Genomic DNA, 13371 nt, shown 5'->3' with positions numbered 1-13371 from the left:
GGGTTAAAAAAATTAATTATCCTGCAAGAGAGACAAAATGTCATATAATAACTTATTTGAACTAAATTTTGCTTCTTCTTCTTTTTTTTTTTTAAAATTGAACTCAGTTTGAAGTTACAAGTAAATTCACTTACAATGTTGAGTGCTCTTTTCTTGCATGAAGTGTGTAGCAATTAAACATACAAAAGTGCAATCCAACGATATGTTTAGATAGTCAACTCATTCATATGAATTTTATTAAAGAAAGTTCAAAGAGATCGATCAACAGATTATACACATAAAATTAGTAGAGATGACAATGTATCCCTATGACCACTAATCACTTGCCATGTTCCCATGATATTACCTTTCGTATCCTAAAATACTCCTATAATTTAAGTAGAATAACTAGAAAGCCCTAAACTCTATATGTTCAAGGCTACAGGGGCATATGTGCTTTTCTAAAAGCATGACACAGGAGATTTGATAGCCCTAAACTCCATATGCTCAAGGCTTAGTTAAAGAATATATTTCAGTTTCAGTTGATGGAAACAGGGGTACAACTACTAAGGAATTGAAGTCCCTTTAAATCAAACATTAAAAGGAATTGAGCAATAACATTTGAGTTCTTGGCTTGTAGTAGGAAGAGGAAGGCCCTTCAGCTGAAACACCTCTTCAACTCCACAATTGTTGAGTTTTACATCTTCCAAATTAAGGAAGTGGTCTCCATGTATTTTAGACAGTTGAGCATTATTCTTTTCATCATGAAGACTCAATTTCTATCAAAACATAATTCCAGTTGATTATATTAGTAAGCAATTAGAAATTTATTGAAGTCTGCAATTACCATCCCAAATCTCACATTGCAACACCCTTTTATCCTCTATTTTTTTCATTTTCTTGAAATTAAAAGAAATAAAAAACTAATATGAAGTTGAAAATGATCATCGATTGATTGCGAAGGTTCTAACTTTTCTATTTAATTGTAGAAAAAACATCATAAATCCTCATATTAGGAAAATATATTAAGGCGTTTCCATGTGTTCTAGCCTGCATCAAGTTATTTACATCAACAGTGAAACACATGGTCATGTTGGGGCAGTTTTCCATGACTGTAGTGACATTGAACCGTGGGAACATAAAGTGATAACCCAAAGGGCCGAAGCAGACAAGGCTTGGTAATTGTAGGAGTTGCAGTCTCTTCAACTTTGGAAGCAGCATATCCTCTTCAATTACAGTTGTTGAAACCATATTTTTTTTTGAAAAAACATGTCCACATTTTATTTTGAAAATGGAAACGGGAGTAGCCACCAATCCTTTTTTATAAGGTGTGATCGGGACACCTTATGATTGATCGTTTTAATAAAACGTTTGATTTACTAAAACAATAATTTTTGGTACACGAAATACGAGAAAATGGGTTCGGGAGTCGGTTACATACGAGGAAGGATTAACACACTCGTAACGCCCAAAATTGGTACCTAATTGATTAATTTATGTCTTAACGTCGAAAGTTGAAAACTCGAAGTGAATTTAAAATACGATCCTCTCTTTTTATTAACGTTGATTAAAAGAAAAAACTTGAATAGATTAAAACGAGCAGTAAAGGCCCTTTCATCTCGAGATAACAAAATATCGCAACCCGTAAGTTAGGACACAACATTCAAATCCTCGAAAATAAGCGTGCCTTTTAATTGCTTTGTTTTAAAAGTCGAACTTTGGTTTTTAAAAGGGTATTCGGTTGTTTAGATCCAATCGAGGAAAAAAAGGAAAAAAATAGAGACATCGTGAGTTAGGGCACGACTTTTTTGAGTTTTTAAATACAAAATATTGCCTTTATTTTTATTTAAAATTTATGTATTTTGAAATTTGAAGGGATATTCGATCATTTCGGTTACGATTTCTCGAATTTTTAAAATGCGAAATATTACTTAATTTTTGAAAGTTCTTTTTGAATAATGTCTAGGTGTAATAATTAAAAGATGCGTATTTATTTTATTTAAAATGATAATGTGCGAATAAGATAATTATATTAGTGAATAATAAGAACATGAATATACTAAAACGAGTTACAATGATCACATAATTCGTACAACTTAACCACTAATAGGAATAATCAAATAAGAAAATAACTAACATGAGGTAATGAAACAAAATAATAATAACAATAATAAGAATAATGATGATAGCAGTAATGAAATCTAAATTAATAAAATGATTAAAATAAATAAAAACCAAAGCAAAATAAAAGAAAATGAAGAACGATTGTAAATTGTGATAAAGGGAATATTAAACAAGCAAAGTGAATAGATAAGTGAATCTCCATGAAATGTTGGATTAAAAACTTAGATAAAGAAAATAAATAAATAAGTAAATGAATAACAGAAACAATATGTGGAGAAAAAAGATTGAAATTAAACAAGTCAAGTATCACATTGAATATTGAAACAAAACAAAGGGAAAAGAGCTGTAAATAATCAAAATGAACTAAAAAGGGTTTAAAAATAACTGGGAAGACAATGTCAGGGACAGAATTAGCAAAATCACCCTTCCCAACATGCGCATTACCTAAAAGGACCAAAACAAAAACTATATAAAAAAAAGTGGGGCGAATTTAAAAATATAAAAGAAAAGGAAAGGGGCCCAAGTTGAAAATGAATTAAAATTAAAGAGAAAAATTAAAAATTGAAATAAAACAGTACTGGATTAAATTAAAAATAGATGAAAAAAAGGAGGATCGATCGCGAAAATATCCCATTTTTAAAGAAAACATGCGGATCCTTAGGGCAATGGGTCAGGTCGCGGGTTAGAGGCCCAAAACGGTGTTGTTTTGGCTTCTGAGAACACCCTTCGAAATGGCGTCGTATGGATGAGCTATAAAGTCAAATCTTTTTTTGAGAAAAATCACTTTGTGCTTGGCTTTTAAAAAAAACGAGGGCCCTTCTCTCTGTTTCTCTCAGGGCATAACCCTAGGGCTAGATCAGGGTCCGTCGACTGTTTGCCGTTGCTGTCAGTTGTCGGCGACAGTGACTATCGGCAACGGTGGTTGGAGAAACACCCTAAGACCTATTTTGAGCCCTCTTTTCCCGTAGAAACAGATTTAAAACCGAAGGACTTTCAAATTGAACCCCAAAACTCTAAAAAAACCTTTGATTTTCAGCCTTCTCCGTCATGGCCTCGGCCGAATCCCCAGGGATCCGACAACCTTCGGACCAGAAAAAGGCAACGTCGATGGTACAGAGACCAAACGACGGGTAAAATTTTCCTATTATTACTTCTATTTTCGAATTGAAAATCAATAAAAGAGAAAAAAAAAACACCACCTTTTGAAATTCTTAGTCTCATTTCTGGTTAATACTCTGTGTATTCGTTGATAGGTAAAAAATAAAATTACATCTTCTTGCTGTTCTTTTATAATCGGAAAAAAAAATTACATCTTCTTGCTATTCTTTGGCAGATAGAAAGTGCTCAAGTTTCTTAGATTCTTAAATACCAGCAACTGTAGCTGAGGTGGAAAAATGTCATTGCAATCCGTTTCTTTTGTAAGGCTGAAAATTCTTTTTAGCTGAATACAATTAGAAATTTTGATTTCTCTCAGATGTGGAAAATCAGGGGCCATGATGAGAATAAGCTTGCTTTAATTTTTATTTAAATCTCATGTATTTTAATTTTAAAAGGATATTAAGTTATTTAGGTTCAACTAGAGGTGTGCATGAGCCGTGCCACTCGGCCCGGCCCGAAGGCCCGGTTGAAATGTGGGAGGGTTTGGGCAAAAATATAGGCCCGAAAATTAGGCTTGGGCAAAAAAAATGCCCGTTTAAAAAACGGGCCAGGCCTTGGGTAAGGTATTTTTGGCCCGAGCCCGGCCCGAATTCACTAAATTATAAAAAAATCTATTTTTTAAATATTATTTTTTTATTGTTTTCTCCTTATTTTGCTACTATTTTACTATTTTGTTGCTACCATTTTGTTGTTATTGTTTGGATATTGTATAAACTTATTTTATTGTTAATTTTTTTATTATTTTAAAGACATTTGTTAATTTTGTTATTATTTTAGAGGCATTTGCTTGTTAAGTTGCACTATTTTAGTGTTATTTAAGTATACATATTTTTAAAATTGATTTTCAATTTGTTGAGAAATATTTATTTTGATGTTTTTAGTATTTTTGATTGTTTATATATTTTTAAAATTATATAAAAATAATAAAAAATTAATGTGGTAATTGGTCGGGACCGGGTTTTAACATTTTTATTTGGGCGGGGCTTGGGCAAAATTTTAGGCCCATTTCTCGGGCAAGGCAGGGCCCGGGCCTAGCAAACGGGCCTAAATTTTTAGTTGGGCCCGGCCGAACCCGCCCGCCCATGCGCACCTCTAGGTTTAACAAAGAAATCGAAACCCCGTAAGTTAGGGTACGACTTCTTGAATCTCTAAATACGAAACATTGCCTTGGTTTTAAAATTTTCCTTTTTATGCATCGAGTAAAAATTAGTGTAACACTTAAAATGACATATATTTAATTTATTCGAGCATTGTATGTAAAACGAACAAATATTTTTAAACATGATGTATAGTACAATGATAATGAATTAATGTAAGATAACAATATGAGTAGAACATTAAAATTGTAAATAATAAATAATAGAATATTATAATAATGATGATGTAATTATAATAATAACACCAAATAATAACAATAACAATAATCATATTGATTACTATTCTAATACTAATTAAATAATAAAAGTGAAATAAACACTAATAATAATAAATGTATAAATAAAAGAATAAATGACAACATAAATACAAGAAGAGTAAAGAAATAGAAGAATAAATGAATGTATAAATAAATAAAATAAAATAAAACAGAACAATATACGATATAAAAATTATAAAAGCTTGAAATTAGCGAATAAAGGATTAAATGGAGATTAAAATAAAATTTAGAGTCTAAATTATAATAAAATAAATAAATAAATATAAAAGGGACTAGATCGAAATTTGAATGGAATTTAAGGGCCTAAATTACAAAAAAAAGATAAAGGACAAATTAAAATGTGCTGAAAAAGGAGTAGGGACCAGACAGGCAATTATTCCAGGCCCTAGAACACGTGTCATCCCTTAAGCGAGTTCACAGCGGTCTAGGGACTAAATTGGAAACAAAAGAAAATAAAAGGGGCAAATTAAAAATAAAAAATAGAGTAATAGGGTGAAATTGAATGATAATGAAAATGCAAAAGGATCGAAACAATAATTAACCCAATTTTCCAGAGAACACGCGGATTCTGCTAGTATCCGGGTTGGATCTCGAGTCGACTGAAACGACACCGTTCAAGCATGGACCATTTTGATAACAAAACGAAATTAAATGGCCAAATAGAAAAGCAGAGTAGGACCGAATTGAAGCAAAGTGCAAAAGCGGAAGGACCAGAGAAATAAATATCCCTCCCAATGAAGACACGCAGATCTTGGGGGTCCTGGGCTGGATCTCAGGTTGGCCTCAAAACAACGTCGTTTTGGGGCATTTCAGACCATTCCAAAACGGTGTCGTTTTGGCACCCTAAAGTAAAAAAAAGGTTTCAAAATTTCATTTTAAACCTGTTTTAAAAGAAAAAACTAAAAACCCTTTGTTTTTTTTCTCTGAAATTGCCTCAGGGTCTGGCCATCGTTCGTCCGCCGTGGGCCACCGTGGGCCACCGTGATCGCCGATTGCCGATGACGGTGACAACTGTCTCCGATGGCCAAAAAATTGCCCAAAAACACATTTTAAACCCTTTTTTTTTGTGTAGAACTCTGATTCAAAGTTAAAAACACTCGATTTAAACCAAAACCCCCCAAAAGAAAAAAAGACCCTTCGATTACCGACGTTTTTCGCCGCGGCCTTGGTCGAATCCCTAAGGATTCGATGGTCGTCAGGTTGGAAAGGGGCGTCGACAATGGTGCGAAGACAAAAAGACAGGTAAAGGTTTTATTTTTTTATTTCTTTTTGTATAAAAAAGATAAAAAAAAAATCACCCTTTTTTTGCTCTATATTTTGTATCTGATTTCTGTTTTTCAGTTGCTTTTTTTTTGTATATATTTTTTTCGTCCAAATACATTGATTTTTCGAGCTTTTAAAGCCAATTTACATATTATAGTTTACTGTTTTGCTACTGTTTATCCACTGTTCTTTGCGTGTTGCTTCTTCTTTGCAAGTGGCGAGGCGGCACAAAGGAAGATGAGCGATGAGTGGCGGACCTCGAGAACGCAGCGTCTTGATCGCGCTAGGGTTTCCTCTTCCTTTTTTTTTTTGACAATAGTTTAGTTTTTGGGCTAGTTGGGCCATTAGGGTTTTGTTTTTATTTGGGCTGTGGACTTTGGGCTTTTATTTTTTCTGTTTTGGTTTGTTTTTGTTTGTTTTTTTTTGTTTGGGCCCGGGCTGGACGAAATTGGGCCTTTACAGCTGCCCCTTTTTACTCGTTGTCGTGTAATGATAATAGAACAAAGACTTTTAGGAATAACCAATTTCGTCTGGTCTCGCTGAATCTCGACCTCTTTGGTGCTCCTCTTTTTCAAGTAGCTTCATTCTAACCCACTGCAACTTCATGAATATGGGATTTATAACTTCAATCTACTCCATTACTACTTCAAGGAGATGAGATTTGTTATTTTTAACCTGCTCCACTACAACTTCAGGGAGATAAAATTCGTCATAATAACTTCAATTCGTCCCACTACAACTTTAGGGGTATGGGATTTGTAACTTCAATCTACTCTACTGTAACTTCAGGGAGATAAGATTTGTTATTTTTAATCTGCTCTACTGTAACTTTAGGGAGATAAGATTTATGGCTTTAATCTACTCCACTGCAACTTCAGGGAGATAAGATTTGTTATTTTTAATTTGCTCCACTGCAACTTTAGGGGGATAAGATTTGTGGCTTCAATCTTTAGTCTATTCTACTGCAACTTCATGGAGATAAGACTTATTATTTTTAATCTGCTCCACTGCAACTTTAGGGAGATAAGATTTGTGGCTTCAATCTTTAGTCTATTCCACTGCAACTTCAGGGAGATAAGATTTGTGGCTTCAATCTTTAGTCTATTCTACTGCAACTTCAAGGAGATAAGACTTGCTATGATGACTTCAATCCGTCCCACTGTAACTTTAAGGGGATAAGATTTACTATGGTAGATTTAATCTGACCCACTGCAACTTCAGAGGTATAAGACTTGTTGCTTTAATCTGTTCCACTGCAACTTCAGGGAAATAAGATCTGCTATCTTTAATTTGCTCCACTGCAACTTCAGGGAGATAATATTTGTAACTTGTAACTTTAATATGTTCGACTGTAACTTTAGAGAAATAAGATTTGCTATCTTCAATCTGCTCCACTGCAACTTTAGGAAGATAAGATTCGCCATGATAACTTTAATCCATCCCACTGTAACTTCAAGGGTATAGGGTCTGTGGCTTTAATCTGCTCCACTGTAATTTTAGGGAGATAAGATTCACCATGATAACTTCAATCCGTCCCACTACAACTTCAAGGGTATAGGATCTGTAGCTTTAATCAGCTGCACGTAACTTTAGGGAGATAAGATTTGCCATGATTACTTTAATCTGTCCTACTGTAACTTCAGGGGTATAGGATCTATGGCTTTAATATGCTCCACTACAACTTTAGGGAGATAAGATTCGCCATGATAACTTCAATCCATCCTACTGAAACTTCAGGGGTGTAGGATTTGTGGCTTTAATCTGCTCCACTACAACTTTAGGGAGATAAGATTTGCCATGACAACTAGTAGCTTTAATCTGTTCCACTGTAACTTTAGGGAAATAAGATTCGATATCTTCAGTCTGCTCCACTGCAACTTTAGGGAGATAAGACTTGTAACTTGGACCTACTCCACTGCAACTTCAGCGAGATAAGGTTTATAGCTTTAATCTGCTCTACTGTAACTTCAGAGAGATAATATTTGCTATCTTCAATCTGCTCCGCTGCAACTTCAGGGAGATAAGATTTGTGGCTTTAATCTGCTCTATTGCAACTTCAAAGAGATAAGATTCACCACTGTGACTTCAATCTACTCTACTGCAACTTTAGAGAGATAAGATTTGCTACTTCAATCTACTCTACTGCAACTTTAGAGAGATAAGATTTGCTACTTCAATCTACTCCACTACAACTTCAGGGAGATAAGATTTATTTATTTAGTTTTAATCTGTTCCACTGTAACTTCAGGAAAATAAGATTTTCTATCTTCAATCTACTCCACTGCAACTTCAGGGAGATGAGATTTGTAACTTCAATCTACTCCACTACAACTTTAGGGAGATAAGATTTGTGACTTCAATCTGTTCCACTGCAACTTCAGGAAGATAAGATTTGTAACACCCTTAACCTGTATCCATCACCAAAATAGGGTTACGAGGCATTACCAGACTTATACACTAACATTTGTACAAAATTGAGTCATAAATTTTCATTCCAAATCAAAACTTTTTCATATTTCACCATAAATCCCTAATATGGGCCTGTGGAGCCTAAGACATGCTTTAGAAGTGATTCGGGACTAAACTGGTAATTTTGGAAATTTTACCTTGAAGATAGGGGCACACGCCCGTATGGCCAGCCCGTGTGGAATTCTGACTTGCAATTTCTTAAGCATCAAATGGGCACACGGCCTAGGTGTGGCTAGGTCGTGTGGTAAACTAATTTTTCACCATTTTTAGACCATTTTCACATGATTTTGACACACGACCATGCTTGAAACCTGTGTCTTTCACATGACCAAGACACACGATCTTATCTTTTACCCGTGTACTATCCTGACTTCATGTTTATGGATACAGGGGACACACGGTCATTTCACATGACAGTCTGGACACATGCCCGTGTGTCTTACCCGTGTGGACGAAATAAGGCCATTTCCTAGCCCTATTTCTCATCCAAAGTTAACCATTTTCCTTCATGAAAACCTACAAATATATATACATCTATTTCAACTGATTTCCAATATTCAAATTGATATGTTCCTATTTTCAATGATGCTTCTAAACTTACTCTTACATAAAATTTGACAATTTATGTTCATGGATGGTTTTACTTAACTTGATTAACCAAAAACAACTCATGATACAATACCATACCATATCATCATTAAAACATACATTACTAGCCATTCAAATGGCTAGATTTCAAACCAACATTTTTAAGTATTACTTGTATACATTAGTCTATACATTCCATTATATCAAAATAAGTCTTAACGTTTATACCAAAATCAAGGGATTGATAGTGTGATGATAACTCCGACCCCAAATCCAACCTTCACGAGCTTTGAACACTATAAAACAGGAAAAATAAACCTAGTAAGCATTAATACTTAGTAAGCTCATATAACCAAAATACACTTACTATTCATGTTCATCAAGTTATTCACACATTAAGTAATATGTCCAATAACTTAGTCAATTAGCAAATAAAGCCTATACACAATCATTCAATCAATTGATTGGTTTCCAAAAAAATAAAAATAAAAGGCATAGATGAGCTCATCATTCCATTTCTCTTTATATCATTATGTATGTCATTACCGCTAAATTATTGAATTTTCGATGGACCTTTCCTTTTCTAGTTATACACTTGAGGTTTACATTCCTCTCCAAGTGGCACACACAAAGTATACCTTTCCTTTTCATATGGTATACACAAAGTATACCTTTCCTTTTCATATGGTATACACAAAGTATACATAACCTTTTCAAGTTGTACCATTTGAGCACATAAGTCCTTTTCAAGTATTACCTTTTCGGGATACTTTCCTTTTCATAATGAGATCAAAAGATTATTCTTTCAGAACAATCTTTACTGCAACATATGCAGGATCTCATATACACGGTAATCACCTGTCTAATCGGAAATCAATATTCAAATAGATTCATGTAATATTTCATCATTTACATGTAAATTACAAATCAACATTGGTTTATTACATGTACATACCAATTACAAATCATGATGCACATAATTCAACAATCAATTCAATACATTTACATGTTTAATTTAGTTATACGAACTTACCTTGACAATTAATCGTATCTACTAATCCAAAACTTTTTCTTTCCCTCGATCTTTTTCTTTGTTCGACACTTTCGGATCTATATAAATAAATTTAATCATCAATTCTATGATTTTTACATTCAATCAAGCCCATTTCACATTTTACGTAAAAGTACCATTTTGCCCCTAAACTTTTAATTAATTCCAATTTCGTCCTTAGGGTCGGAAATTGAAATTCATGCAATTTACTCCTTATTCCAAGCTTATTCAAAATTCTAATATAACTTTTACAGCACATGTATTTCATAAATTTTAGAATTTTTCCAAGAATTTCACTACTTTGCAATTTAATCCCTACACATGTTTTCACTAAAAATCACTTTGTAAAAGTGGTTTATTTATCAATAATCTTTCATTTTCTATCAAAAACTTTCAATTTACAGCATATTCATCCATGGGTAATTGTCTAAACTTTGGTTTTCTTTTAATTTAATCACCCAAATAAAGAAATTAAGCTTTCCCGATCTCAAAAATATAAAAATTACTAAAAACATTACATAGAACTTACCAATTCAAGCTTGAAAAGTTTCCTTTCTCTCTCCTAGGGTTCCCATGTATTTTATGAAGAAGATGATGATATAAAATGAGTTTTAATTCTATTTAATCATTTATCACATATTATTTAATTCAATTTCCAATTTAATCCTTAACCTTTTTAATTTTTCCATGGATGACTCATTAAAAATATCTACATATTTTTCTTCAATGGTCTAATTGCTATATAAGGACCTCACATTTTGAATTCCCTAGCTATATAATCCCTATAGCTATTAATATGCAACTTTAACATTTTATTCAATTAAGTCTTTTTTGCAATTAGACACATAATTGATAAATTTTTCTATAAAAATTTTCATGCAATATTTCTACCATAATACCTATCATTTTATGAAATTTAAATAATTTCATTTTTTGAACACGGATTTGTGGTCCCGAAACCACTATTCCGATTTGACTGAAATTGGGCTGTTACAAGATTCACCATTATGATTTCAATCCATCCCACTGCAACTTCAGGGGTATCGGATTTATGGCTTCAATATATTCCACTGAAACTTCAGGGAGATAAGATTTGTGGCTTCAATCTACTTCACTGCAACTTCAGGAAGATAAGATTCGTCATTATGATTTCAATCCATCCCACTGCAACTTCAAGGGTGTAGGATTTATGGTTTCTCTGATCTGTTACACCATTTTCTAGGGAACATGACCTGTAGAATCCATTTGATGGGCCTATTTATGCCAAGTGATTAGGATGTCATGATTAGAATGAATCAAATGCTCTTAACTAGAAGTGTATGAATGATATTTGCATGAATGCAGAATATCATTTTTTGAGAATGATCCTTTTTTAATGCTTAGGTTGTCATTGATCATTGTTCATCAAAGTTCTATCACTGACGTGCTACCATGCCTTCTTGTTCATTTGGTATCTTTAACAGAAAATATGAAGAAATAGTCACAATTTAGACTGTTCTTTCTCAAATGTTTCCAACCCTTAAGTTTGATTAGTTTTGACCAGTGGTCCTGTTTCAGGTCCTTGTACTATTTAGAAAATCTTTCAGAGCGATATGCAAGAAATCCTTTTACTTGAATATTATTAGTCCATTAATCATTATTTCAATGAAAAATGCTTGAAAAATATTGTAATAATGGACAAGGTTGAAATTTATTGGGAGCAAAGCTCAAATTCAAAATGAGTAAGATGAAAATAGGTGCCCCAAATATCGCAGCATGAGCTTTTCTGCGCAAATTTCTCGAGGACCATTTTGAGCCTGATATGTGTTTAGGAGATCTAGAGTACTTTGTTGATGCCCCTAGATGTAAAGTTTCTCCTTATTGTTATTTCTGAGAGGACAAGACTACCGCATGCCCCATATTCGATCAAAATTTGAGTTATCTTTTTTCGAGTTTTCAACTCAAAACCCCTTTGGTCTCAAGGTACCCTTTGCGGGTTTTCGCCTTGGCCTCTCTATTTTTTTTATTTTTTTAATAGGTGAAGTACTTCTTGACTAAATCTGAATTCACAGGATTAGACAAGTTTTTATGATCCATCTCGGTCAAAATTAGTGCTCCTCCGGAAAAAGCTTTCTTTACCACATAAGGTCCTTCCCAATTTGGCATCCATTTTTCTCTAAAATCCTTTTGTATGGGTAGGATATTTTTCAATACTAGGTCCCCCTCATGAAATTCTCTGGAGTGAACCTTTTTGTCATAAGCTCGTATCATTCGCTTTTGGTACATCTGACCATGATGAATAACCATTAACCTCTTTTCTTCGATCAAGTTCAACTGATCATATCGAGATTGGATCCATTCTGCTTCATCTAACTTCAGTTCTGACAAAACTCGGAAAGAAGGAATCTTAACCTCAATAGGCAGAATTGCCTCTATTCTAGAAATCAATGAGAAAGGCTCTGCCCCAGTGAAAGTCCTAACAGACATTCGCTAAGCATAGAAGGCGAATGGTAACTTCTCATGCCAATCTTTATAAGTCTCAATCATTTTTCCCAAGATATTCTTAATGTTCTTATTGGCTGCCTCAACTGCACCGTTCATTTTGGTGACTAGTTGTGGTATTTTATTTTGAACTAACTGCAAACTTTTGATATCATGCTGTTGTTCAAATTCAATGCATTGTCAGATATGATCCTTTCTGGCATCCCATACCGACATATGATCTCTTTCTTCAAGAATTTGCTTACTATAGATTTTGTGACGTTGGCATATGAAGCGGCCTCTACCCACTTAGTGAAGTAATCAATAACTACAAACATGAATCGATGCCTATTGGAAGCTTTGGTGAGATCGGCCCAACGACATCCATGCCCGACATAGAGAAAGGCCATGGATAAGTCATGACATGAAGAGGTGAAGGAGGCACATGAATTTTGTCTCCATAAACTTTGCACTTATGACATCTCTTGGCGTAATTAATAAAATCCCCTTCTATGGTGGACCAATAATACTCGAATCTCATGATTTGCATGACCATTGTAAAACCATTAGCTTGTGTTCTGTAGACACCCTCATGTACTTTTTCCAAGATTTTCTTAGCCTCAACAGCGTTTACACATCTTAGTAGCACCTGATCCTTTCTTCTTTTATATAGGATCTCCCCATTTAAGACAGTCACTGGCCATTTTCTTAGCCTCAACAGCATTTACACATCTTAGTAGCACCTGATCCTTTCTTCTTTTATATAGGATCTCCCCATTTAAGACAGTCACTGGCCAGTTTTCTCAACGTCCTTTTATCATTCTCAATCACCTAATCAGAGTAT

The sequence above is a fragment of the Gossypium arboreum genome, chromosome 5 (assembly GCF_025698485.1).
Source record: "Gossypium arboreum isolate Shixiya-1 chromosome 5, ASM2569848v2, whole genome shotgun sequence".
Classification (NCBI taxonomy): domain Eukaryota; kingdom Viridiplantae; phylum Streptophyta; class Magnoliopsida; order Malvales; family Malvaceae; genus Gossypium; species Gossypium arboreum.
Note: the sequence above shows the minus strand (reverse complement) of the source record.